Raw genomic sequence first — 27,365 nt, forward strand, 5'->3', positions numbered from 1 at the left:
CTCAACTTCCCGTATTTCTTGCGGTCTTCTCTGTGCCATCACATCAACTTATGCTCTTTGTTTTGGAACAAACGTTTCAACCGTGGTTGTCGGAGCTCAGGAACGACACCTATGGGATCCCTCAGGGAGTCCCTTCTACGGTTGGCGGGGTGCGGAGCTGCGCAAAGAGCAGGTCTAGAAGATCAACGCGGGGGAGGATTTTTACCCAGGTTCGGGCCGCAAGCGATGCGTAATACCCTAGTCCTGCTTTGTGTGTATTTAGTGTTCTTGAGCCCTTGAACTAGCTGCGGTGCATGCCTAGTCCAAAAAGTCTGAATCCTTTCTCAGTACGCCTCGGGCCTCTTTTTATATGTCAAAGGGGTCGCCACAGTGTCACACAGGAGGTGGAAAGCATCTACAGTGTACAAGTCTATCCCTGACATCGTGGGACAAACACATTTAATTCGTCTCCTATGTGTCCTCTTGCTTTATCGGGGACGACAAAGAAGCTCGTCCCGTCCGTCGCCGCCTCGCCTTGCTTCGACACGCGTCCAAGCTGACGAGGCATGCAGCGCCACGCTGGCTGGCTGCTGCGCTGGTGCGGTGGCAGGGTCTTCACGAAGATCTGCATGCCACCACGCAGGTGCTTGACTGGTTGGCCTAGAGGTTGCTTGCTGCCACATAGGTGCGTGCCTAGTTAGGCAGGCTGGTTGCCGCGTCGGAATGGCCGTGGGACAGCGAAACCTTGGTAGGTGTGGGCCTAGTTGTGGCCCCGCAGATGCCCCCGGCAAGGGTCTTGCCGGGGTCGGCAAGGGACTTGCCGAGGTCTTGCGGGCGTCCCCGGCGAGGATCTTGCCGGGGGTCTCGTGGCTATCCCGGCAAGGATCTTGCCGGGGGCCTTCGTCTATCCCCGACAAGGATCTCGCCGGGGGTCTTCGCCTTTTGGTTCCCATCTAGATATGCAGGCCTTTGGTCTTCACAAAGATCTACATGCCACCACGCGGGCGCCCCCGAGCCTTGGTCTTTGATGTTTGTTGACGGTGTCAGGACTCTCATGCTCAAGGGTGGCGGCCTTGCGGGTGTTGGGCAGGTCGCCCTGGCAATGCTCTTGCCGGGGATGTGTAGGCCGCCCCGGCAAGGGTCTTGTCAGGGGAATCCACCTTGCCCCTTTGCTCTTCATGCTTCTGGCTTGAGTGCTGCCTCGGCAGCCTTGTACCTTCCTTCCTCTGCCCTGCCAAGCCCGGTCGCAGGCGTGGCTACGACTGCCAGTGCACAAGTAAAGGGGTACAGAAAAGGCCCCTACTTTTGTACACCGACAGGAGCCCTCGGGCCTGGGCCACACACAAGCGCAAGGCGTTGTTGGGCCAGGCCCAGAACGGTGCGCGAGCATGCGTGGCAGAGTTTTAACTGTGGTAACTCCCTCGCCAGTTGCACTTCCCCATGATCCGCATTGAGTGCGTGATGTGGGGGTCGTGCATGGAGTGGTCGCAGCACGCTTGCGTCATCCTGTGGTGAATAGTAAAGAGGCGGCCCGTGTTTTCCCATAAAAAATAAGAAACCGTAGGGGCGCTGCTCATTTACCCTCTGCGCCCTTTCCAATCTTGGAACCGCTGTTGCATTCTTCTTCCTCAAGCGCAACTCGAAGCTTTCGCCTCTGCTCGCCGCTGCCGCTGCGCCCCCATTGCCCTCGATCCTTCATCCCCCCCAGTCGCCATGGTGCCCAAGACAAGCAAGGGCAAGGGAGCGGCAAAAGATGATGGAGGGAAGGAGGCGCCAGAGAGCGAGTTGGTGGAGCTTCGGATGCAACGCCCCCTCTTCACCTCGAAGGTCGATGCGCTCACCCTGAGGGACATGTTCAGGCCCCTGTGGGGAAGGGTGCCACGCGCATTGTCCCTGCCGCCTTCGCCGAGGCTGGTCCAGACCGGTATCCCTTCTTTGTCGATTATTTCTCTTGCGGGCTCCGCCCCCCTTTCTAAGATTTCTTCAATGACATCATGCACACCTATGGCTTCCACCTTCTGGATTTCACGCCGAACGCTGTGGCGTGCATGGCCTTCTTTGCCCATCTTTGCGAGGGCTTTGCCGGAGTGCATCCCAGCACGACGCTCTTCCGCCATTACTTCACCCCTCGTATCCATCCAGGGGGCGCCATCTCCGGCTGTATTACTTGGATCCCGAGGACCCAGAGTAGGGGCACGTACCCGGAGGGTGCCCAGAAGGAGAGGTGGGACGAGTGGCGGGGCCGGTGGTGCTGGATCGAGGAGGCAGATCTGCAGGAGTTGTGCCGGGTCCGTCGGAGGCCACCGATCCACAGCAAGGACTGGGCCGAGCTCGACGCCGATGACAAGAAGCTCACGGTCGCCACCACCAGGATTCATCGTCTCACTTCAGCCGGGCTCACCCTTGAGATGATTGGGGCTGACTTCATTCGCCGCCGAATTGCCCCACTGCACAACAAGGGAATGCTGGCCTGGGACTTCAGGAACGCGGCCGACATCATGAGGCTCCGCCCCTACCTGAAACACAATTTCATGGTGCTGCAGCATGCTCATCTTTGCCAGAGGCTTTTTCAGCTCAAGGTTGACGAGGCCGGTGGGGTCGAGAGGACCGGCAAGGCCGAGAAGGCCGGCAAGGCCGTCAAGGCCGGCGGGTCTCTGTTTGGGTTGCCAGCGGGAGTGGTCCCGTTGAGCAACAACTCTTGCCAGACCGCCATCATCGCCATGATGCTGGACTTCAATGCGCACGGCCTCGATCCAACTTGGGGCGAGCCGGAAGTGGAGCGGGTGCAAGAATTCTTTGACAACCTGTCGGAGAGGTATTTTGTGACGAGACACTCCTCGTCGGCGACACCACCAAGGAAAAGCTGGCGTACATTGCCGCCAGGGCGGAAGAGGCGGCACTTGCTACGGAGGCCGGCAGCGTTGGCACCATGGAGGACGAGGCTGACACAGCCGCAGAAGAGAAAGAGTTCGCCGAGTGGGGGGGAGTCTGCCGGGGCCCCCCTTGTTGAGGAAGCGGTTGAGGAGTCGGCCGAAAGGGAGACCGAGGTGGATGACTCCTCGGCCCCAGGGAGGAAACGCGTCCTGCTGCGGGCTAGCTCTGGCGAGCCGGTCCGGCCCGGCAGGACCATGCAATGGCAACAGGCCCAGGTGCAGCCTGTGCGTCAGACGAGGGCCGCTACAGCGAAGAAGGCAGCGGCCTCCGCCTCTTCCTCGTCCAAGCAGCACAGGACCCCATCCCTTTCTCCTCCTCCTTCGAACGGCACCCCGGAGGCTGATTTTGACCTCGGATCCTTCAGCCCGAAGAGGAAGAGGAGGTCAGAGGAGGAGGACAAGTAAGCACCTCGCCCTTCGTCATCTCTGACCCTTAGTCTGTGCCATGTTCCCTGACATGATCTTATCCTTGCAGCAACATAGAGATGCTGGCCCAGAGGGCGACGAAGAGGGCCAAGGCTTCGACGGGCGACAAGCCCCCGGGGAGCACTCCACGCACACCGGTGTTGGTGGAGATCAGCCCGGACAACAGCCCACGACGCAGCCCCCGCTTCAGCCCCCCGTGTGAGTTCATTACTCATTCCTCATCGATGGGCGTTGGAGCATGAATCCTTGGTGCTGACCTTGCCGGGTTTGCAGGTGGAGAGCGGCAACAGGAGGAGCCGCCGAGGGTCGCCCCCGACACGCCGCCCCCATAGACCACGCTGCCCGAAGGGGCGTCCCCGGCAAGGGCATCTACCTCCGAGCCCACGCACACGGAGGAAGAGGAGGCGGGCTTGGGTGCTGGCGGCTCCGCCCCGGCCACGAACGTCGGCGGGGAGGTAACCACTTCTTCTCAGCTTGGCACGGGTAAGCGGCCTGCCTCCCATCCCTGTTTTTTTCCTTGCTTTGTTCTGAACCTTGATTTTGGCCTCGTTTCATTCTCCCTTCTGGTTTCCAGTGCCTCCCTCTACGGACCAGGAAGATATCGACACCGTCATCGAGGAGGTCGCCAAGGATGCCGAAGCTGAGGCCGCCAAGATCGCGGCTGGGGAGGCCGCGAAGTCTGCCGCCGAGGAGGCTGCCAAGGGGCTTGCTGGGGAGACCGGCGAGGCCCCTGCCGGGAAGGCCGGCAAGGAGCCTAAGGGAGTCCTGGACTAGGGGGTCCTCGGGTGTCCGACCTATTAGACATGGGCCGGACTAATGGGCTGTGAAGATACAAAGACCGAAGACTCTACCCGTGTCCGGATGGGACTCTCCTTGGCGTGGAAGGCAAGCTTGGCGACCAAATATGAAGATTCCTTTCTTTGTAACCAACTTTGTGTAACCCTAGTCCCCTCCGATGTCTATATAAACCGAAGGTCTTAGTCCGTAGAGGAGATATACAATCATAGTCAGACAGGCTAGACTTCTAGGGTTTTAGCCATTACGATCTCGTGGTAGATCAACTCTTGTAATACTCATATTCATCAAGATCAATCAAGCAGGAAGTAGGGTATTACCTCAATAGAGAGGGCCCAAACCTGGGTAAACATTGTGTCCCCCGTCTCCTGTTACCATCGACCTTAGACGCACAGTTCGGGACCCCCTACCCGTGATCTGCCGGTTTTGACACCGACATTGGTGCTTTCATTGAGAGTTCCACTGTGCCGTCGTCAAAAGGTTTGATGGATCCTTCGATCATCTACAACGATGTTGTCCAATGGGAAGTCTTCCTCCCCGGACAGATCTTCGTATTCGGTGGCTTCGCACTGCGGGCCAACTCACTTGGCCATCTAGAGCATATTGAAAGCTACGCCCCTGGCCATCAGGTCAGATTTGGAAGCTTGAACTACATCACAGATATCCGCGGAGACTTGATCTTCGGCGGATTCGAGACCACGGCAGCCGCTCCCTGCCACCACGATGAACATGATGTAAATCTGTCATCGGACCATACCCAGGAGATAGTACCTATAGCTGCACTAGCCTTAAATCCGGAGCAGATCACGCCATCCGAGGACGGGAAGCTCAATCCCGCCACGGAAGCCGCAGAATCAGCGGCGTTGGAGTCGCACACAGACCTAACTTCAAGTGACATCTATGTCACTGGAACCATGGACTCGTCTCCGGCTACAAGTTCCGAACCTTGTGCGTCTGCGTACGTCGAGCTTGATCGGTCATCGATCGTCGGATTCAGCTCCGCGGACATCTTCCGGCACTCGCCCTTGGGCGACGTGCTAAACTCATTAAGATATCTATCCCTAGCGGGGGACTCTCAGCCGAATTATATCCGGTTCAAACTGGAGGCTGATGACGAAGAATTTTGTTTCCCACCCACCGCCCACTTCATAGCCACTGTCGAGGACCTAAACGACATGCTCGATTACGGCTCTGAAGACATCGACGGTATTGTCAGAGTAAATGGCCACGGGTAGCCTAACCGACTGCCCCTGGTTCTTCTGAAAAAATTATCAGGCCTTCGGGCCTCCAAGCACTCCGAGCATTGGGCCGCCTTCCCTGGCCGGCTACCTCTGAAGCCGACTCCCGGAAGGCGACCCAGCCTCACCAACTCCTCCCCAGGACAACTACGGGGTGGCCGACTCGAAGAAGCCGGCCAAGAAGGACGCCGACTCCTAGGAGCCGGCCGAGACCATAACCACCAAAGCTGCACCCACATAACGGCGACACGACAGGGTATGGCCACAGTGCGGCCCACTACCCCTGAAGCCCGAGGCGGGCATGGCTACAGGAGGCCGTACGGGACGGCCATCTCCCGTGCGGCTCGGCACTGTAGCCATGCTAGCCTCGACGTCACCCACGACCGACTCCCGTACGGCCCGCGGGCGGCGGGCCCCTTCAGCCAGAGAGAGGCGTGAAGGCGGCCCGGCCTCTCCCAGTCGGCCAAGAGCGTAGCCGGCCTCCAGAAGCCGGCTACTCCCTTCCTCGAAGCAGGAGCCCATTAAGGAGACAAGACGAGGTAAGGCTACAGTGATAGCCCCCGAGGCGGCCCACTGTAGCCACGCTTACCTCGACAAAGCCCTTGTCATCACAGGCGAGGCTACAGTAAGCAGCCGCCGACAAGACCCTAGGCGGTGGGGCCGGCCTATTGACCAAGTAGCCGGCAGCCGGCGGGACCCACCAGCCGGCGGGACCCAGCAGCCGGCGGAGAAGCCGGCGAGCGTAGACACTGATGGCTGGGACCAGAGCCCAGCCGGATTACCATTGTATCCCCGGGGGGTAGGCCTATATAAACCCCCCGGAGCACCCATGCAAAGGGTTCGCCTCTGAGCATGGTTGGCCTCTGAGCATAGAGTTGCCTTCTAAGCATAGCACACACCATAGATAGAGAGAAGCAAGAGGTAGCCTTGTTCTTCTTCTCCCTTGATCTCAACAGCTCTAGGAGCGATTATAGCTACCTTTTATCGATCTAGTGATCATGCGGAGACCCCGCAGAGCAGGACTAGGGGTGTTATCTCCTCGGAGAGCCCCGAACCTGGGTAAGATCCGCCGGCATGCATGTCTTCGCCTAATCCCGTTTCCAGGCACTGGCGACGTTTTATTGGCTCCCACAATGATAAGCCATCCCTTGGCATATGTCGCACCAACGACCCGACATTTGGCGCCCACCGTGGGGCCAGGTGCACCGTCGTCCGGAGACCTGTTCTGGATGGGAACCATCTTCCTCCCCCGCGAGCGCAGCCAGCCTGCTGCGCCCGATGGCGTTTGCCTCGACGCGCTGCAAGGTGTCGACGACGCCTGCGCAGCGAGCCGCCTCGCCGATCTGCTCGGCAAGACCCGCATCTCCGACGAGCCTGCGTCCGACGCAGGCACCGACTACCCCGAGAGCCGCCTCGTCAGCCTCCTCGACTAACTTCACGTCTCCAGCGAGCCTGCTGCGGACATGGAGTCGGTCGGCTCCACCGACCCGATGCTCATCAACTCCGACACCGCGTCGCTTGACACCTACCCCTCTGACGTGGTGGTCTTCGACGACCCCCTCCCTCGAGCTGACAGCGGCAGCAGCGCTGTCACCGAAGTGCTGGTCATCAGCCACGTCTCCAACTCGGGCGAGAATGCCCGCGACGTTCAGCAAGCGGTGATGCACGACCTCTCTGTCCCCATCCCGGCCGACGCTGACGCCGAGACCCTGGAGGCACGCCGCCTTACCCTCATCGCGGAGGCCAGAAGATAGCCTCGATGAGATGCCTCACCGAGGCCCACCAGCGCGAAGTCGACCGCACCGCCTTCGGCACGCCGCCGCCTAGCGGCCCGAGCCGAGCCGGCTTCGTCCAGAAGCGCGGCGCTGCCGTCGCCAGCATGCTGGCGTAGATCGCCCCGTCTACGCCACCCCGCTCGAGAATCTGCGAGCCGCTCAGGCGGCTGCAGAAGAGCTCAATGGGCTGGGAGCCGATGAGCTCCCCTACATGACGAGACGGATCCAACAGCTGCTCGACGCGGCTGCAGAACGGCACGAAGCCGGCGCCCGTGCTGATAGTCATCCCCCGCGCCGGGAGCAAGCCGCGACGTCCCGCTCGCCCAATGCGAGCGGCGCGCGCCAGAAGAAAGACAAGGAGCCGGCTGCCAGCCGCAGCCGGACTCGCATCACCATCGAGCGCGACGCGGATGGCCGCCCTCGAGCTGTAGAGCACCAAGGAAATCTGCCTCCTCCCCCGCCTCGAAGAGAAAGACGCCTCACTCCGCCGCCTATTACACACCCGACTCTTGGCGACCGACTCGGCCGCCGAGAAGGAGTCGGCGAGAACGACGCCCGCCACAGGATCGAACGCCTTGCTCGATCCTTGGCGTTAGAAGAAGAAGACGATGTCGGCCCGCCATGCTTTGGCCCCTGCATCCGCGACGAGCCGTTCCCCAAAGGGTTCTCGCTCCCCAGAGACACGCCCAAGTACAACGGCTCGGTGAAGCCGGAAGATTGGCTCATCGACTACTCCACGGCCGTCAGCATAGCCAATGGCAATCGGCGCGTCGCCGTGAAGTACGTCCCCCTCATGCTGCAAGGCACGGCGCGCACATGGCTCAACAGCCTCAAGCCCTACAGCATCAACAGTTGGCTGGACTTCACCGAAGTTTTCGTCCGCAACTTCACCAGCACCTACAAGCGGCCTCCCAAGCCTCGCCAGCTCTCCCTCTGCGTCCAGGGGACCAACGAGTCGACCCGCGACTACCTCATGCGATGGGCCGAGCTCCGCAACTCCTGCGAGGGGGTGCACGAGGTCCAGGCCATCGAGTACTTCACCGCCGGGTGCCGAGAGGGCACCCTCCTCAAGCACCGACTCCTCTGCGACGAGCCGGCTACCCTCGATGAATTGCTGGTCATCGCCGACAAATACGCCACCGCCGACTCCTCAATGAAGACTGAGCTCCGAGTGGACGCCTCGGGGAAAGTACTTGCTCCGGCTCCCAAAATGCCGGCTGGCGACCCTAATCGGCGCCCCTACCAGAACGACCACAAGCGCAAGGGCCCCATGCCGACTACCTCCAGTCGGCAGGTGGCCACAGTTGAAGACGAGCAGCCCGAAGATCGGCCCGCTCCCAAGAAGAAGGGTGGCCGGCCGCCTTGGCAGCCGTCTTTCTCCTACGAGCAAGCACTCGATGCCCCCTGCAAGTTCCATAGCGGCGCGAAGCCGTCCAACCACACAACCCGGAAATGCCACTGGCTCACCCGCATCACCAAGGGTGAGGGAATGTTGTCGCCTCCGCCTCCCGGCCAGCCGCCTCCAGCCCCCCAGCAGCCGGCGGCTCGGCCGGCAGTCGGCGCCATCCAAGACGAATTTCCCGAAGAGCATGCCGCCTACGTCGTCTTCACTAGTCAAGCCGACGACAAGCGCAGCCGACGCCGACAGCACCAAGAAGTGAATGCAGTCGCCTCTAGCACCGCCGAGTTCATGCACTGGTCAGAAAAGCCAATCAGCTGGAGCCAGGCCAACCACCCAGAGGTGTTGCCTTCGCCCGGCTCCTATGCAATGGTCTTGGACGTCACCCTCGCGACGGAGAAGCGAGCTGCCAGATTTTCCCCCGTCCTGATAGACGGCGGAAGCAGTATCAACATACTGTACCGTGATACCATGGAGAAGCTGAACATCAAAGCGAAGCAGCTCATGCCGAGCCGCACCGTCTTCCGTGGTATCGTACCCGGCCTGTCTTGCTCTCCAATCGGCAAGATCAAAATGGATGTTCTCTTTGGAGACAAAGATCATTTTCGCCGGGAAGCAATATGGTTCGAGGTAGTGGATTTGGAGAGCCCCTATCATGCATTACTTGGCCGACCTGCTTTGGCCAAGTTCATGGCTGTGCCCCACTACGCCTACCTGAAGATGAAGATGCCGAGCTCGAAGGGGATCATCACGGTAGCCGGTGACTACAAGAAGTTCACCGAGTGCGCCATGGCCAATAGCCGGCTGGCCGAGTCCCTCGTGGTGGCAGAAGAGAATAAGATGTTGGAACGGGTTGTGGCCATGGCCGGCAAGCAGCCGGCCTTGTCCCCCAACCCCAAGGATTGTGATGCGCAGGGCTCCTTCCAGCCTGCAAAGGAGACGAAGAAGATACCTCTGGACCCGGAGCACCCGGAGAGGTTCGCTTTCATTGGGGCGAACTTGGACAGTAAATAGGAAGGCGAGCTCGTCGACTTCCTCCATGAGAATCGAGACATCTTTGCATGGTCCCCAAAGGACATGCCGGGTGTCCCGAAGAATTTCGCCGAGCACAAATTACATGTCCGAGATGATGCGAACCGGTCAAGCAGCCCCTCCGCCGACTGTCAGAAGAGAAGCGAAGAATCGTGGGAGAAGAGATAGCCCAGCTCCTTGCCGCCGGCTGTATCATGGAAGTGTTCTTTCCAGAGTGGCTTGCCAACCCAGTTCTAGTTCTGAAGAAGAATAACAAGTGGCGTATGTGTATAGACTACACGAGTTTGAACAAGGCCTGCCCAAAGGATCCGTTTGCTCTGCCACGGATTGACCAAGTGATAGACTCCACAGCCGGATGCGAGCTGTTAAGTTTTTTGGATGCATACTCAGGGTATCATCAGATCAAGTTGGACCCGGCTGACCGCCTGAAGACTGCCTTCATCACACCCTTTGGAGCTTTCTGCTACCTGACAATGACATTCGGCCTGAGAAATGCCGGTGCCACTTTTCAGCGTTGCATGCAGAAATGTCTCTTGAAACAACTCGGCAGAAATGCCCACGTCTACGTAGACGACATTGTGGTGAAGACAGAGAAGCGCGGTACCTTGCTGGAAGACCTGAAAGAAACATTTGCCAACTTGCGCCGCTTCCAGATCAAGCTCAACCCCGAGAAGTGCGTGTTCGGAGTGCCAGCCGGCCAGCTGCTAGGCTTCTTGGTCTCCGAACGCGGCATTGAGTGCAACCCTGTCAAGATCAAGGCCATCGAGAGGATGGAGATTCCCACCAAGCTGCGAGATGTGCAGAAGTTCACTGGCTGCTTAGCCTCCCTGAACCGTTTTATCAGCCGACTAGGAGAGAAGGCTCTCCCCCTGTACCGACTCATGAAGAAGTCCACTCACTTTGAGTGGAATGATCAAGCCGACCAAGCCTTCCATGAGTTGAAGAAAATGTTGACCACTCCGCCTGTCCTGGCTGTGCCGACTGAGAAGGAGCCCATGCTCCTCTACATCGCCGCGACAAGCCGAGTCGTCAGCATTGTTGTTGTGGTCCAGCGCCCGGAGGAAGGCCGAGCCCAGCTGGTCCAGAGGCCGGTCTACTATCTCAGCGAAGTACTGTCCAGCTCAAAGCAAAACTACCCGCACTACCAGAAGATGTGCTATGGGGTGTACTTCGCTGCCATGAAATTGAAGCCCTACTTCCAAGAGCACCCTATCACGGTCGTGTGCACTGCCCCGCTCGCCGAGATCATAGGCAGCCGGGATGCATCCGGCCGGGTGGCCAAATGGGCCATTGCCTTGGCGCCCTACACGATTTTCTATCAACCCCGCACCGCCATCAAGTCGCAAGCATTGGCTGACTTCCTCGTCGACTGGGCCGCGACCCAGTACTTACCGCCGGCTCCCGACTCTACCCATTGGCGGATGCACTTTGACGGGTCCAAGATGCGCACCGGCTTGGGAGCCGGCATCGTCCTCACCTCTCCCAAAGGCGACAAGCTCAAGTACATGCTGCAGATCCACTTCGCCGCCTCCAACAACGTGGCCGAGTATGAGGCGCTCGTACATGGGCTCCGGCTAGCCAAAGAGCTCGGCATACGCCGGATCCTGTGCTACGGCGACTCAGACTTGGTGGTCCAGCAATCATCTGGCGACTGGGACGCCAAGGACGCGAACATGGCGAGCTACCGTTTCCTCGTCCAGCAGATGAGCGGATACTTCGAAGGGTGCGAGTTCCTTCACGTGCCAAGGGCCGACAACGACCAAGCAGATGCCCTAGCACGGATCGGCTCCACCCGACAAGCCATACCGACTGGCGTCTCCCTCCAGCGCCTCCTCAAGCCGTCCATCAAGCCGTCTCCAGAGTCGGATTCCATCTTCGTACCGCCTGCGCCAGAAACAGCCAGATCCGGCTCAAGAAACCCCGCAGGCGGCACGGGAACTTCAACGACTGCCCCGGGAACTGACGTAGTCGTACGCGACGTAGTGCTGGAGGCACGGTCAGGCTGGCCGGCTGCTCCACCAGCCGGCTCGGCGTCTTCACCCTCCTCCTCGTCGGTGTAGTCGGCGATCGCTGAAGCCCGCCGAATGATGGCCGGCCGCGCCGGCTCCAGCTCCGTGTCGGCTTGCTGCCGCCAGGTAGCCAGCTGGTCCAGGTTCAGGCCGGGATACCAGGCCTTGACGAACTCCAGCGCCCGTCTGGCACCGGAGCAAGCCGCTGACGCCTTCCAAGCGTCGAAGCGACCGACTGCTACCTCCAGCTAGTCGGCGGTCCGACTGGGGGTGCGAGGGACCACTTGGCCGGGCCAGAGGGCGGCCAAGACCTGCGACCCGGCACGCTGAAGCCGGCGGAGCAGCCTATGAGCCGGCTGGATGCGAGCCTGGATCGCCAGGAGCTGTTCCTCCAGCGAGCGCCCGGCGGTTGGCGAGATCTCGAAGCCGGCTTGCCTCTTCGCCTGGCGACGGGCTTCGATGGCCTGGTTGGCGGCAGTTGAATAGCCAGGGAAGTACTCTGCGCGAAGAAGAAAAGAAAAGAAGAACACCAAAATCAGAAAAACAAGTCAAAGTGGCAGATGGCAAGAAAGGACGAAGGGGTAGACGACTTACCGTCAACCAGATCCTCGATCTGGCCATAGCCGGAGACCAGAGTCTGCCTGGCCTCTGCCTAGCCGGCCGCCTCCGTCTCGAACTCGGCCTGGAGGGTGGCTTCGCGATCCTGCGCAGCCTTCAGCGCCGCCTTATGGCCTTCCTCCTGGTCGGCCAGCTTCTTGACCAGGCGGTCGCGCTCCTGCACTAAGGCGGCGAGCTCCGCGTCCTTGGCACGAAGAGCAGTCTGGGACTCCCCCAGCTGTGCCTTCAGACTGGCGTTGGCCGCTGCAGAGACGGCAGAAGAAGAAGAACAATAAGAAATCATCAAGGAAGATCCGAGCCGACTGCTCAGCAGTCGGCCGGAATCTTGGGGACTACACCCAGTGGGTGCGCTGACGCGCCCCCACATGAGATAAAGATCAAGTCACATACCTCGGCTTTCAGTAAGATCGACGGTCTTCTGAGTCAGCTCCCGAGCCTGGGAGGCCGCTCGGAGGTTGTGGTAGTCCTGCAAGACGGACAGAAGACCGAAGTGAGAACAAAAGCAGCAAAGACGAAATCTCCAAGAAGTTCCAAGCCGCCTGCTCAGCAGCCGACTCGGAACTCGGGGACTACACCCAGTGGGTGCGCTGACGCGCCCCCACGAGAGAAATCAAGATCAAGAAAGAACAAGATAGGAATGCTAACCCGGATGGCTGCCCGCGTTGCGAGTCGTCAGCACTGTTGTTGTGGTCCAGCGCCCGGAGGAAGGCCGAGCCCAGCTGGTCCAGAGGCCGGTCTACTATCTCAGCGAAGTACTATCCTGCTCAAAGCAAAACTACCCGCACTACCAAAAGATGTGCTATGGGGTGTACTTCGCTGCCAAGAAACTGAAGCCCTACTTCCAAGAGCACCCCATCACGGTCGTGTGCACTGCCCCGCTCGCCGAGATCATAGGGAGCCGGGATGCATCCGGCCGGGTGGCCAAATGGGCCATTGCGTTGGCGCCCTACACGATTTTCTATGAACCCCGCACCGCCATCAAGTTGCAAGCATTGGCCGACTTTCTCGTCGACTGGGCCGAGACCCAGTACTTACCGCCGGCTGCCGACTCTACCCATTGGCGGATGCACTTTGACGGGTCCAGGATGCGCACCGGCTTGGGAGCCGGCATCGTCCTCACCTCTCCCAAAGGCGACAAGCTCAAGTACACGCTGCAGATCCACTTCGCCGCCTCCAACAACGTCGCCGAGTACGAGGCGCTCGTACATGGGCTCCGGCTAGCCAAAGAACTCGGCATACGCCGGATCCTGTACTACGGCGACTCAGACTTGGTGGTCCAGCAATCATCTGGCGACTGGGACGCCAAGGACGCGAACATGGCGAGCTACCGTTTCCTCGTCCAGCAGATAAGCGGATACTTCGAAGGGTGCAAGTTCCTTCACGTGCCAAGGGCCGACAACGACCTAGCAGATGCCCTAGCACGGATCGGCTCCACCCGACAAGCCATACCGACTGGCGTCTCCCTCCAGCGCCTCCTCAAGCCGTCCATCAAGCCATCTCCAGAGTCGGATTCCATCTTCGTACCGCCTACGCCAGAAATAGCCGGATCCGACTGGAGAAATCCCGCAGGCGGCACGGGGACTTCGATGACTGGCCCGGGGACTGCCGTAGTCGCACCCGGCCCGGGGACTGCAGCAGTCGGCCCGGGGACTGCAACGACACAAGAAGCGGTGGCCGACTCCAATGCAACACCCAACCCACCCACCCGAGTCATGGTGGCCACATTAACAGAAGAAGAAGTCACAGCTCCCTCATGGGCCCAACCCATCCTCAAGTTCCTAGTCAGCAGAGAGCTGCCGGCTGACGAGATCTCGGCAAGACTAGTGCAACGACGAGCCGCAGCATACACAATAATCAACAGAGAGCTTGTGAAGCGCAGCGTCACTGGAGTCTTCCAGCGTTGTGTCGAGCCAGAAAAAGGAGTGGCAATCCTCAAAGACATCCACCAAGGCGAATGCGGCCACCACGCAGCCTCAAGATCCCTTGTGGCCAAGGCTTTCCGCCATGGTTTCTTCTGGCCGACTGCCTTGGAGGATGCTAAGAAATAGTCAAGAGCTGCAGAGGATGTCAAGTTTTTAGTTCCAAGCAACACCTGCCGGCTTCTGCCCTCAAAACCATTCCCCTCACTTGGCCTTTTGCCATCTGGGGACTGGACATGGTGGGCCCTTTCAAGACAGCCCGTGGTGGCCTGACACATCTACTTGTTGCTGTGGACAAGTTCACAAAGTGGATTGAAGCAAAGCCAATCAAGAAGCTCAATGGCCCGACTGCTGTAACATTCATCACCGACATCACTACTCGGTACGGCGTGCCGCACAGCATCATCACCGACAACGGCACGAACTTCGCCAAAGGAGCACTGGCACGTTTCTGCGCGACGCAGGGCATCCGACTGGACTTAGTGTCTGTTGCCCACCCGCAGTCAAACGGCCTGGTCGAGCGAGCAAATGGACTCATCCTCTCCGGCATCAAGCCCCGACTGGTTGTACCACTGGAGCAATCGGCCGGCTGCTGGCTCGAAGAGCTGCCGGCTGTCCTCTGGAGTCTGCGCACTACACCCAACAAGTCAACCGGCTTCACTCCATTCTTCCTAGTGTACGGTGCCGAGGCTGTCATCCCAACAGACATCGAGTTCGACTCGCCTCGGATCACCATGTACACGGAAGAGGAAGCCAAAGAAGCAAGAGAAGACGGCGTCGACCTGTTGGAAGAAGGCCGGCTGTTAGCCCTCAGCCGGTCCGCCATCTACCAGCAAGGGTTGCGCCGCTACTACAACCGCAAGGTCAAGCCAAGATCCTTCCAAGAGGGCGACCTTGTGCTCCGGCTGATCCAGCGAACAGCCGGCCAGCACAAGCTCTCGGCCCCTTGGGAAGGCCCCTTCGTCGTCAGCAAGGCACTCGGCAACGATTCCTACTACTTGATCGACGCGCAAAAACCAAGAGCACGCAAAAGAGACGACTCCGGCAAGGAGTCGGAGCGACCATGGAACGCAAACCTCCTAAGATGATTTTACAGCTGAAAAGCAGTATGTATCACGCTCCCCTTTTGTATTAAGTACAAACCAACAGGCCCCCCGAACAGTACTCGGGGACTGCCTTTTATTTATCTATGAATGACGCGTGTCATATCCATGAATGTATTATTACATTTCGAATTTTTGTCCGGCACCAGGTTCAACTAGTCGGCCCGGGGACTGGCCGCCTTGAGCTATATCGAAAGTTTTTCCTAAAAGTCAGAAAAGTAGTGCGCCGGCTCCCGAGTCCCCTCTTGTTGCAAGTCGCAGCTCAAAGAACTGACTGACCGACTAGCAAGAGGCAAGACAGAAAGGACGCCCACACGAAAAATGGCTAAGGAACTACGAACCTATATAGCAAAAAGACGGCCTCCAAACATGCCTGCCGTCTACCAGAGCAGCCGGCTGGCCGGCTTCCTAAAAAACTTAGCTTTAGTCCAGCAGAGCTAAAGTACTTCCCCCTCCGCAATCGGACAGGCACTCCCCCGGCTACAGATTGTAGAGCAACTGTTTGACTGGGGAGGCGGCAACCAAGGGAGGGCGGCAAAGGAAAAAGCAGAAGGACAAAAAGCAAAAGTACAAGGTAAGACCAAATGCATAAGTTATATATACATAAAGCCCCCAACAGGCGGCAACAGGCATAAGTTCAAATACACCCAATGGGTGGAATTGTGCAGAAGTTAACCAAACATTGTTCTAAAGAGTAACAAGACAGGGAAAGCAAAAAATGGCGGACTAGGGCGCGACATGGAGGCCGAGCTGGTTGGTGAAGGCGGCCTCGCCGGCTAAAGGAGTGGCCGCCTAGCGGGTCTCGGCTTGGCTACCACCTACGGCAGGCGACGCACTCGCGCGCGACGTGGTGCTGGAGGTGCGGTCAGGCTGAGGCTGGCCGGCTGCTCCACCAGCCGGCTCGGCGTCTTCACCTTCCTCCTCCTCTCCTTCACCCTCGTCACTGGAGTCGATCTCCTCCGCCGAGTCTTCGCCGTACGCCGGGTCCAGCCCGAACCACTCTTCCGGCTGGGCGACTCCATTGTCGTCCACCTCGGGGGCGAAGACGCTGGTGTCGGTGTAGTCGGTGATCGCCGAAGCCCGCCGAATGATGGCCGGCCGCGCCGGCTCCAGCTCCGTGTCGGCTTGCTGCCGCCAGGTAGCCAGCTGGTCCAGGTTCAGGCCGGGATACCAGGCCTTGACGAACTCCAGCGCCCGCCTAGCACCGGAGCGAGCCGCCGACGCCTTCCAAGCCTCGAAGCGGCCGACGGCCACCTCCAGCCAGTCGGCGGTCCGACTGGGGGTGCGAGGTACCGCTTGGCCGGGCCAGAGGGCGGCCAAGACCTGCGCCCCGGCACGCTGAAGCCGGTGGAGCAGCCGGTGAGCCGGCTGGATGCGAGCCTGGATCGCCAGGAGCTGTTCCTCCAGCGAGCGGCCGGCGGTTGGCGAGATTTCAAAGCCGGCCTGCCTTCACGCCTGGCGACGGGCCTTGATGGTCTGGTTGGCGGCAGTCGAATAGCCAGGGAAATACTCTGCGCAAAGAAGAAGAAAGGAAGAGAAGAACACCAAAATCAGAAAGCAAGCCAAAGTGGCATACGACAAGAAAGGACGGAGAGGTAGGCGGCTTACCGTCAACCAGGTCTTCGATCTGGCCGTAGCCAGAGACCAGAGTCTGGCTGGCCTCAGCCCAGCCAGCCGCCTCCGTCTCGAACTCGGCCTGGAGAGCGGCTTCGCGATCCTGCGCAGCCTTCAGCGCCGCCTTGTGGCCTTCCTCCTGGTCGGCCAGCTTCTTGACCAGGCGGTCGCACTCCTGCACCAAGGCGGCGAGCTCGGCATCCTTGGCATGAAGAGCAGTCTGGGACTCCCCCAGCTGTGCCCTCAGACTGGCGTTGGCCGCTGCAGAGACGGTAGAAGAAGAAGAACAGTAAGAAATCGTCAAGGAAGATCCGACCCGACTGCTCAGCAGTCGGCCCGAATCTCGGGGACTACACCCAGTGGGTGCGCTGACGCGCCCCCACATGAGATAGTGAATAAACCACGTACCTCGGCTCTCAGTAAGATCGGCGGTCTTCTGAGTCAGCTCCCGAGCCTGGGAGTTGAAGGCAGCCGCTCGAAGGTTGTGGTAGTCCTGCAAGATGGACAGAAGACCGAAGTGAGAACAAAAGCAGCAAAGAAAAAACCTCCAAGAAGTTCCAAGACGCCTGCTCAGCAGCCGACTCGGAACTCGGGGACTACACCCAGTGGGTGCGCTGACGCGCCCCCACGGAAGAAATCAAGATCAAGAGGAGAAATCAAGTTCAAGAAGAAACAAGATGGGAATACTAACCCGGATGGCCGCCCGCGTTGCGAGGAACTCGTCGGTGAAGTGCCGCAGCGCCGCGGCATGGCTTTGGAGCCGGGTCCGGACGTCTTGTGCAGCCACGTTCACTACGGCTGTCCCTCCGCCTGGTGTCCACCCCGAGGTAGCGCTGGCCGCCTCCGCATCTCGGGCCGACGAGCTGGAGCCCACGGCCGGCTGTGGCTCCGACGCGACCTTCCCGGCACGCCGGCTCGGCGGCACCCGGACCGCCACTTCAGCCCTCGCGGCCGGCTCGCCCTCCGCCGACTGTGCAGGCGGCAGATCAGGCCGGCCGCCTTGGGCCGCCCCAGTTGGCGGGGTCGGCTCCGGCGCCTTCTCCAAGATGATGACGTCGTCGCCGCTTCCTCCCAGCCCTGGCTGGTCGCCGCTGGCTCCCCCTGGCGAGGGCTCCATGTCCCCAGGCACCATGACGCGCAGCGGGGTGACCATCAAAACCTCCCCCGCCGCCGCCGCCTCAGCTTCGGCCTGGGCCCTGGCTGCGGCGTCGGCGAGTGCCTTCGCCGCCTCCTCCTCCCGTGCCGCCTGGGCGGCGGCCGCCTTCCGTGCCTCCGCCTCCCGTGCCTCCTGCTCCTCCCGCGCCTCCCGCGCGTTCCTTTCCGTCACCTCCTGGAGGTCGGCGCGAGGGTCCACGCGGCGGGTGGTGCTCCCAGAGCCCCTTGGCGACTCGACGACGGAGCCGGCAGCCGCCCGCTCAAGTGACAACGGAGCTCTGATCGTTGAAGAAAAAGACGAGAGTTCAAGAACCACCAAAGAAAGAAAGAAGGAGAGTACACAGAGAAAGAGAACTTACGCCGACACGGTCTGCGGTTGCTTCACCACTTTGCGGAAACGAGCCGCCTTCGCGGCCGCCTCTTCTCGCCTAGTGGCTGCCGCCCCGCCCCTGGGCTTCCTCATTCGCCTGCCGAATAGACCCTGGGCGGCGTGACGCTTCTGCCCTCCACCCCGAGCAGGCTGCGCGGCGGAGGAGCCCGCGCCGCGTCCAGATGCCGGCGGGCGGCGCGGGACGGCTTCGGCTTCATCCTCGTCCGGCCAGTCGTCAAAGGTAGCAGTGAACCCGGAGCCACCTGCTTCGCCGCCGGCTTGGCCACCGCCCAGCTCGACGGTGTCGTCCATATGGACTGCCCCCAGGTCGGGGTCCTCCAGGTCGTGTTCGGTCCAGTCGGGGACGAAGCGGCGCTCCGCGTCTGACCCGCCGGCCGGCCGAAGCAGAGGGCTCTGTCGAAGAACAAGCCGACTAAGTCAGAGTCGGCCAAGAGATGCTCGGCAACAAGGCTGAGAGAGCGAGAAAAAGAGACAAGGGGAGCATACCGTAGGCGGAGGATTGGCTCGGCTATATGGCTCCTTGCCGAACTGCCACTCTTCAGTGAGTTGGCAGTTTGCAAGGTAGTTCACCATGTAGGCGACCTCATGGCGCGGCATCTCCTTGGTGCACATGCGGCTCGGATCGAGCTGGCCGCTCATCTGACAGATTAGATGAGGCCGGCTCTAGAGCGGAAGAACCCGGCGCGTGACGAACGCAGCCAGAAGATCGGGCCCCGTTAGGCCCTCCGACTGGACCATCACCCACAGTCGGGCGATGGCGGCGTTTCCAGCCGACGACAGCGTCACCGCCCGGAAGGACCACTGGGGCAGCCTGCCCGCCGGTGGGCCGGCTACGTAAGCCGGCAGATTGATGTAGTCGCCCCGTGGAGCGATGTTCTGCACGTAGAAGTATGACTTCTGCCACTTCTTCACCGATTGGATCAGCGTGATGACGGGAAGGGGTTGTCGGCGCCCGATCTCCGCGACGCGATGAAGGCGCCAGTATGAGCCGGCACGCCTTTACTGTGCGTGCCCAGCTTCGACTGGAAGAACTCCCCCCAGAGCTCAAGGGTGGGGAGGACGCCGAGATAGCCCTCGCACAGGGTGACGAAGGCGGACAGCAGCACCACCGGGTTGGGGGTGAGATGGTGCGGCTGGAGCTGATAAAATTCGAGCCAGGAGCGGAAGAAGGCGCTCACTGGCAGGCCGAAGCCGCGCAAGAAGTGCGAGCGGAAGACCACCCGCTCGCCCTCCTGCGGCTCCGGCCTGATTTCCTTCGCCGGCGCAAGGCGGACCTCCACTTTGTCCGCGCTTGGAAGCCGCCGCGTGTCGCGGAGGAAGTCGACGTGGTCGTCATGGACGTTGGAGCCGTCCCAATCCCCGCCAAGCTACTCTACGGTGGGAGGCATGGCGAAAGCTAGCACGGCGGCAGAGGAGCGTGCGGTGGAAGAGCGCGGCGGCGAGGCGCTGTAGCAAGAACTGGCAAGAGGAAGAAGACGGTGGAAGTAGGAGGAGCGTGCGAGGGCCTGCCGCCCTCCACCTCCCCCTACTTATAGCCTCAAGAGGCCTAAGAGGCCGGACGTGGGGGGAGACGTGGGATTAACTACGCCCACTCCCCCCACGTCTCGCGATTATTGCGCGTAAATGCGAGCCGAAACTGCCGCACGGAACGTGCGGGCGGTTTCGGGATACAAAGGATCCGCGCCTGGGCCGGGGCGCGGACGTGGCGGGCCCCCTCCCTGCGGCGACGTCCCGTCACGCGCGTGGGCTGCCAGGCTTTCTGGCCACGTGGTTCGCTGCTGCCAGGCTTTCTGGCCACGTGGTTCGCTGACGGCCCGTGGCCGGCCCGCGGCCCGGTGCACGTGCCAGCGGGTTCCCGCCCTCCGACTCCAGAGGATTTCGACTCAGGCGGCGCGCCTGACCAAGGCCGGCTCCCAGCTGCCGACTTGTCACGATAGGAAGCTGATCGAGCTTCTCAACCCCCACTCCACCTCGAAGCCCAATCAGCTTCGGGGACTACTGTCGGAGTAAATGGCCACGGGTAGCCTAACCGACTGCCCCTGGTTCTTCTGAAAAAATTATCAGGCCTTCGGGCCTCCAAGCACTCCGAGCATTGGGCCGCCTTCCCTGGCCGGCTACCTCTGAAGCCGACTCCCGGAAGGCGACCCAGCCTCACCAACTCCTCCCCAGGACAACTACGGGGTGGCCGACTCGAAGAAGCCGGCCAAGAAGGACGCCGACTCCTAGGAGCCGGCCGAGACCATAACCACCAAAGCTGCACCCACATAACGGCGACATGACGGAGTATGGCCACAGTGCGGCCCACTACCCCTGAAGCCCGAGGCGGGCATGGCTACAGGAGGCCGTACGGGACGGCCATCTCCCGTGCGGCTCGGCACTGTAGCCATGCTAGCCTCGACGTCACCCATGACCGACTCCCGTACGGCCCGCGGGCGGCAGGCCCCTTCAGCCAGAGAGAGGCGTGAAGGCGGCCCGGCCTCTCCCAGTCGGCCAAGAGCGTAGCCGGCCTCCAGAAGCCGGCTACTCCCTTCCTCGAAGCAGGACCCCATTAAGGAGACAAGACAAGGTAAGGCTACAGTGATAGCCCCCGAGGCGGCCCACTGTAGGCACGCTTACCTCGACAAAGCCCTCGTCATCACAGGCGAGGCTACAGTAAGCAGCCGCCAACAAGACCCTAGGCGGTGGGGCCGGCCTGTCGACCAAGTAGCCGGCAGCCGGCGGGACCCACCAGCCAGCGGGACCCAGCAGCCGGCGGAGAAGCCGGCGAGCGTAGACACGGACGGCTGGGACTAGAGCCCAGCCGGATTACCATTGTATCCCGGGGGGGTAGGCCTATATAAACCCCCCGGAGCACCCATGCAAAGGGTTCGCCTCTGAGCATGGTTGGCCTCTGAGCATAGAGTTGCCTTCTAAGCATAGCACACACCATAGATAGAGAGAAGCAAGAGCTAGCCTTGTTCTTCTTCTCCCTTGATCTCAACAGCTCTAGGAGCGATTGTAGCTACCTTTTATCGATCTAATGATCATGCGGAGACCCCGCAGAGCAGGACTAGGGGTGTTATCTCCTCGGAGAGCCCCAAACCTGGGTAAGATCCGCCGGCGTGCATGTCTTCGCCTCATCCCGTTTCCAGGCACCGGCGACGTTTTATTGGCTCCCACAATGATAAGCCATCCCTTGGCATATGTCGCACCAACCACCCGACAGGTATGGACGACAATGCAGGAGAAGAGGAGGCCCAAAACCCCCGTCCACCGGACGATTGACGGCCACCTCCTCATATGACGTATACATGGTGGATGCACCAAAAGAGAATAACGGCGAGGAAGGAAAATCCAGTTGAGGATGACCCTCCTAAGATAAAAAAAAAGCGCCGGCGTCAGCGGCGCCGCTCTTAATCACGCCGCAGCAACGACAACAACACCAGCGCAGGAGACGATAACACTCCGGACTGTGCCGAAGAGAGAGAAGATCCCGACGAACGAACTGCCGAACAGGACGATCGGGAAGATGGGCAAGTTAGCCCTGATGAGCAGGCCATAAACGAAGAATCGGAGGACAGTAATTATCTCCCACTCTCCGAGGATGAGGTGAGCCTCGACAACGAGGATTTTATCGTGCCTGAGGAACCTCTCGAGCAGGAGCGCTTTAAGCGCTGGCTAATAGCCACTGCAAGGAACCTGAAAAAGAAGCAGCAGCAGCTTCAAGCTGACCAAGATCTGCTCAACGATAGATGGACCGATGTCCTAGAGCCGAAGAATACGGCCTCAAGCGCCCAGCCAAAAGCTACCCGAATTGCAAATTGCTACCTCAGTTCGACGACGAGGCGCCGGAGCCCGTACCATCATCGCGTAGTGCGGCTGACCGACCACCACGTGGTCGGGATAAAGCGGCAACTCAACCCGAACACCAGCCCGCCCCGCCTCATCGTAAAGGCAGAGATAAAATAGCTCGTGGCTATACATATGACCTTCCGCAGGACCTGGACAATAGAGCAGGACATACCAGATCGATCTACGGATTGCGAGGACGTGCCCCGACACATGACGACAACTATCTATTCGGACATGACAAGCCTAGTCATGCGCGGGCCGAAAACCACAGACGGACTCCATCGGAGCTACGTCACGATGTGGCCCGATATAGAGGCGCCGCACACCCTCTTTGCTTCACTCACGAAGTAATTGAGCATGCATTCCCAGAAGGTTTTAAACCCGTGAATATTGAATCATACGATGGAACAACTGATCCCGTGGTGTGGATCGAGGATTTTCTTCTCCATATCCATATGGCCCGTCGAGATGACCTCCACGCCATCAAATACCTCCCGTTAAAACTGAAAGGGCCAGCTCGGCACTGGTTAAATAGTCTGCCTAAAAACTGTATTGGCAGCTGGGAGGATTCAGAAGACGCCTTCCGCGTCAACTTCCAAGGTACATATGTCCGGCCACCAGATACCGATGACCTCATAGTTCAATAGCCCGGAGAGTCAGCCAGGAAATTCTGAACTAGGTTCCTAACTAAAAAGAACCCGATCGTCGACTGTCCGGATGCCAAAGCCCTTGCGGCCTTTAAACATAGCATCCGCGACGAATGGCTCACCCACCTCGGCCAAGAAAAGCCGAAGTCAATGGCAGCTCATGGCACTCATGACCCGCTTTTGTGCGGGTGAGGATAGTTGGCTGGCCCGTAGCAAAAACACAACAAGCAAAGCGGGCATCTCCGAAGTCAAAAACAACAATGACAAACTCTGACGCGACAGACACAAATGTCGAAGCAATGGTGACAATACCGATGACACGATAGTCAACGCCGGATTCAGTGGCTCCAAGTCTGGTCAGCGGAAGAAGCCGTACAAAAGAAACAATCAGGGACCATCCAGCTTAGACCGCATACTCAACTGTCCGTGCCAGATCCATGGCACCCCAGACAAACCAGCCAATCATACCAACAGAGATTGTTGGGTTTTTAAACAGGCCGGCAAGTTAAACACCGAGAATAAGGAGAAAGGATCGCAAAGCGAGGACGATGACGAGGAGCCCCGGCCATCGAACACAGGGGGACAGAAGAAGTTTCCCCCTCAGGTCAAAACGGTGAAAATGATATATACCACCCACATCCCGAAGAGGGAGCGCAAGCGCGCGCTCAGGGACGTCTATGCGATAGAGCTAGTCGCCCCAAAATTTAATCCATGGTCATCATGCCCGATCACCTTCGATCGTCGGGATCATCCGACCAGTATCCATCACGGCGGTTCGGCCGCAATGGTCCTGGACCCAATAATTGATGGGTTCCACCTGACGCGAGTCCAGATGGACGGTGGCAGCAGCCTCAACCTGCTCTATCAGGATATAGTGCGCAAAATGGGCACTAATCCATCACGGATGAAGCCCACAAAGACTACCTTTAAAGGAGTCATACCAGGTGTAGAGGCCCGCTATACAGGCTCAATCACACTAGAGGTTGTCTTCGGATCTCCGGACAACTTCCGAAGCGAAGAGTTAATCTTCGATATCGTCCCCTTTCGCAGCGGCTATCATGCACTGCTTGGACGAACCGCATTTGCTTGATTCAAGCGAAGAGTTAATGGAAACACGGAACGCTCCCTCCGCACCGAGGAGCACACGGCTGCCTTGGCAGCAGAAGTACAGAGCGGCCTTTTCAAGCAGAACCTTAATTCGGCGGTCGAGCTCCCGGACACTGTCAGGAGAGTCCGGACTATTCTGCAGCAGGACAACTCAGCTCGTCATGAGCTTGACTAGCAATTCGGCCTCCATCCCAGCCGCGATCAAGTGGCGGCATTCGTACTGCGCGTACATAACTACGCACTCAAAATACCATGGGCATAGACGGAGGCATAACTAGCTTGTGATCCACAATGCGGCTCGACCACCCCCGGACACACATACTTTTCACTATTTCATTTCTCTTTTTCAGGTTTCTTTTCGACAGGCCCTCCCTGATGGCTTGATTACCGGTCCTTTCAAAGGATAAATACACCAAGATGGCAAGAAGCACAGATGTATAAGGGAATTTCTAGGTGATCTCTTTAACAATCACTCTACCTGTTTTAAGGACCCACACACAGCTCTCCCTTGGTTGTGGCATGTTAAATAGCCTTTTGCTTATTGCACTATTTCTATGAATGTGCTTTGACATATTACCAAATTATAATGAAAACAGTTCGCGGCCCAAATTCTGCGGCCCTAGCTTACTACCCTTTCTGTTGATAACTTTATCAGATAGCACCCGTACACTTTGGTACGTTTCAATTTGCCAGGGGCTTCATTGCGACCCATAATACGGCAATAAAGTCCAAACACTTTTTACAGTATAGTTCGGCACCCCGAATTTAGCATTATATGCATTGGCTCCGAATCATGTCTTTGGTCAATAGTTGGGTTGCCCGGCTCCTGTGCTTACTACCTTACGTTCCGCTATATCGGCTAGGGTAGTAAAGGGAGAACTACTGCGATTGTGCCCTGGTTTACCCGGATGAGCACCTCAGTAGAGAAAGCCGAAAACTGACTGTCATGATGCGGCGAGATCCGGTCAGCCCTTCGGAGGTCTCAAATCTTTAGAGATTTTTTCCGCATTACACGAGGGATCGGTACTTAACCCGATCAGGTGTTTATAGCATCCTAGTTCGGATACTAGGGGCTGCGCCTATATTTTTATTGTCAAACTCCTATGGCTAAGTGAGGGTGCTAAACACCTCCTTGAAGGACCAAACAATTGGATCAAGAGTGTTTAGATTACATCCCGAAGACCCCCGTACTACCTACGTGGGGGCAGAAGCCGATGACTGGCCAACTCTCAGATTTCACACAACACGGCCGCACAGGAGGTGATTTTTTTTAAAAACAAACATTATATTACATAACGAGTTTGTTTCATCATACAAGGCAGAGACAACATGAATGTATTCATTCGAAAATAATGTCTTGTGCACATTGCGTCGCCACAATACGAGACCCCTCCAGGACGTCTTCAAAATACCGCTTCGGCGTGCGGTGCTCCTTGCCTTCAGGCGGTCCCTCGGTCACAAGCTTGATGGCGTCCATCTTCGCCCACCACACCTTGACACGGGCAAAGGCCATGCGCGCGCCCTCGATGCAGATCGACCGCTTGATGACGTCTAGCCGAGGGCAGGCATTCACCAGCCGCTTCACGAGCCCGAAGTAGCTACTGGGTATAGCTTCGGCAGGCCACAGCTGGACTATTAAATCCTTCATGGCCAGTTCGGCCACCCTATGCAGCTCGACCAGCTATTTTAGCTGATCGCTAAAGGGCACCGGATGTTCTGGCGCAAGGTATTGCGACCAGAACAGCTTCTCCGTTGAGCTCCCTTCTTCGGCTCAGAAGAATTCCGCAGCGTCAGAAACACTGCGCGGCAGATCCGCAAACGCCCCTAGAGAACTCCAAATCCGGGTTAGTAAGAGATACTTCTTCTCCACATACTTGCTTTGCATACTAAACGCCTACCCGTCGCGATCTTCTTGCCCTCCTAGATCTCCTGGAGGGTGTCCTGGGCTTCAACCCGGGCCTCTTCCGCGTTTTGGCGAGCCATAGCGAGTTCGGTCTCTCGAGCTGAAACGTCGCGCTTCAAGGATTCGCATTTCTTCACGGCTGTCGGTGTCAAAACTGGCGGATCTCGGGTAAGGGGTCCCGAACTGTGCGTCTAGGATCGATGGTAACAGGAGACGGGGGACACAATGTTTACCCAGGTTCAGGCCCTCTCTATGAAGGTAATACCCTACTTCCTCCTTGATTGATCTTGATGAATATGAGTGTTACAAGAGTAGATCTACCACGAGATCGTAATGGCTAAACAATAGAAGTCTAGCCTATGTGAATATGGTAATGAGTCTTCTCTTCCTATCCGGACTACTCTCTCCGGTTTATATAGACATCAGAGAGATCTAGGGTTACATGAAGTCGGTTACATCCAAGGGAATCTTCATAGTTGGTCGCTAAGCTTGCCTTCCACGCCAAGTAGAGTCCAATCCGGACACGGGTATAGTCTTCGGCCTTCATGTCTTCACAACCCCTCAGTCCGGCCCAAAGGATAACAGGCCGGATGCCCAAGGACCCCGTAGTCCAGGACTCCCTCAGTAGCCCCTGAACCTGGCTTCAATGACGAGGAGTCCGGCGCGCAGATTTGTCTTCGGCATTGCAAGGCGGGTTCCCTCCTTCCGAACTCCAGAATAGTCTTCGGGTGTAGTAAGTATGTCCGGACCTGTGCATATAATTGCAAAAAATACAATATTCCATGAGTCCAATTTGCTGATAACTGTTTATGAAATCGTATCACGCGTGCCCGGTTACTATTTCCAACCGTTGGCTAGCACGTCGCCCCATGTCTCGGGACGTGGTTTTACTGGCACGTCTTGTCAAGGCAGAGATCGTGTTCCCTTATTTACGGGATTTTTATTAATGCAGGCGTGGGTAACCCAACCGTCCTCTGGGTACAACTCTTTGGGGACAAGTTAGTTTCGAGACCCAGGTGGAGACGCTCAGTATTTGGGGTCTTTATATAGGGACCCAGACTTGTCTTCTTCCTTTGCGCTCGCCCCTTCCTCAACCCCAGCCACCCCAAGTTCCAACCCTCGGGTTCCAATCGCCACCAGCCCTAATCATGTCCGGATCCAGCCGTCAAGGCCGGTGGGTGGCTTCTTCTGTCACAAAGGAGGATATTGCGAAGCTCCGCGCAGCGAGGTATCTGACCCCGGAAATCCTCCATCGGCTTCCTGCACAGGGGCAGGTTATTCCTACCCCCAAATCCGACGAGAGGGTAGTATTTGTGTCCCACTTCCTCCATGGGTTAGGGTTCGCGCTTAACCCCTTCGTTCGGGGTCTCATGTTCTACTATGGGCTAGATTTTCACGATCTGGCCCCGGACTCTATTCTCCTCATCTCGACATTTATCGTCACGTGTGAGGCCTTCCTCCGGACTCCTCCGCACTTTGGTTTGTGGCTCA

This window comes from Triticum aestivum, chromosome 4D (assembly GCF_018294505.1).
Source record: "Triticum aestivum cultivar Chinese Spring chromosome 4D, IWGSC CS RefSeq v2.1, whole genome shotgun sequence".
In the NCBI taxonomy this organism is placed as follows: domain Eukaryota; kingdom Viridiplantae; phylum Streptophyta; class Magnoliopsida; order Poales; family Poaceae; genus Triticum; species Triticum aestivum.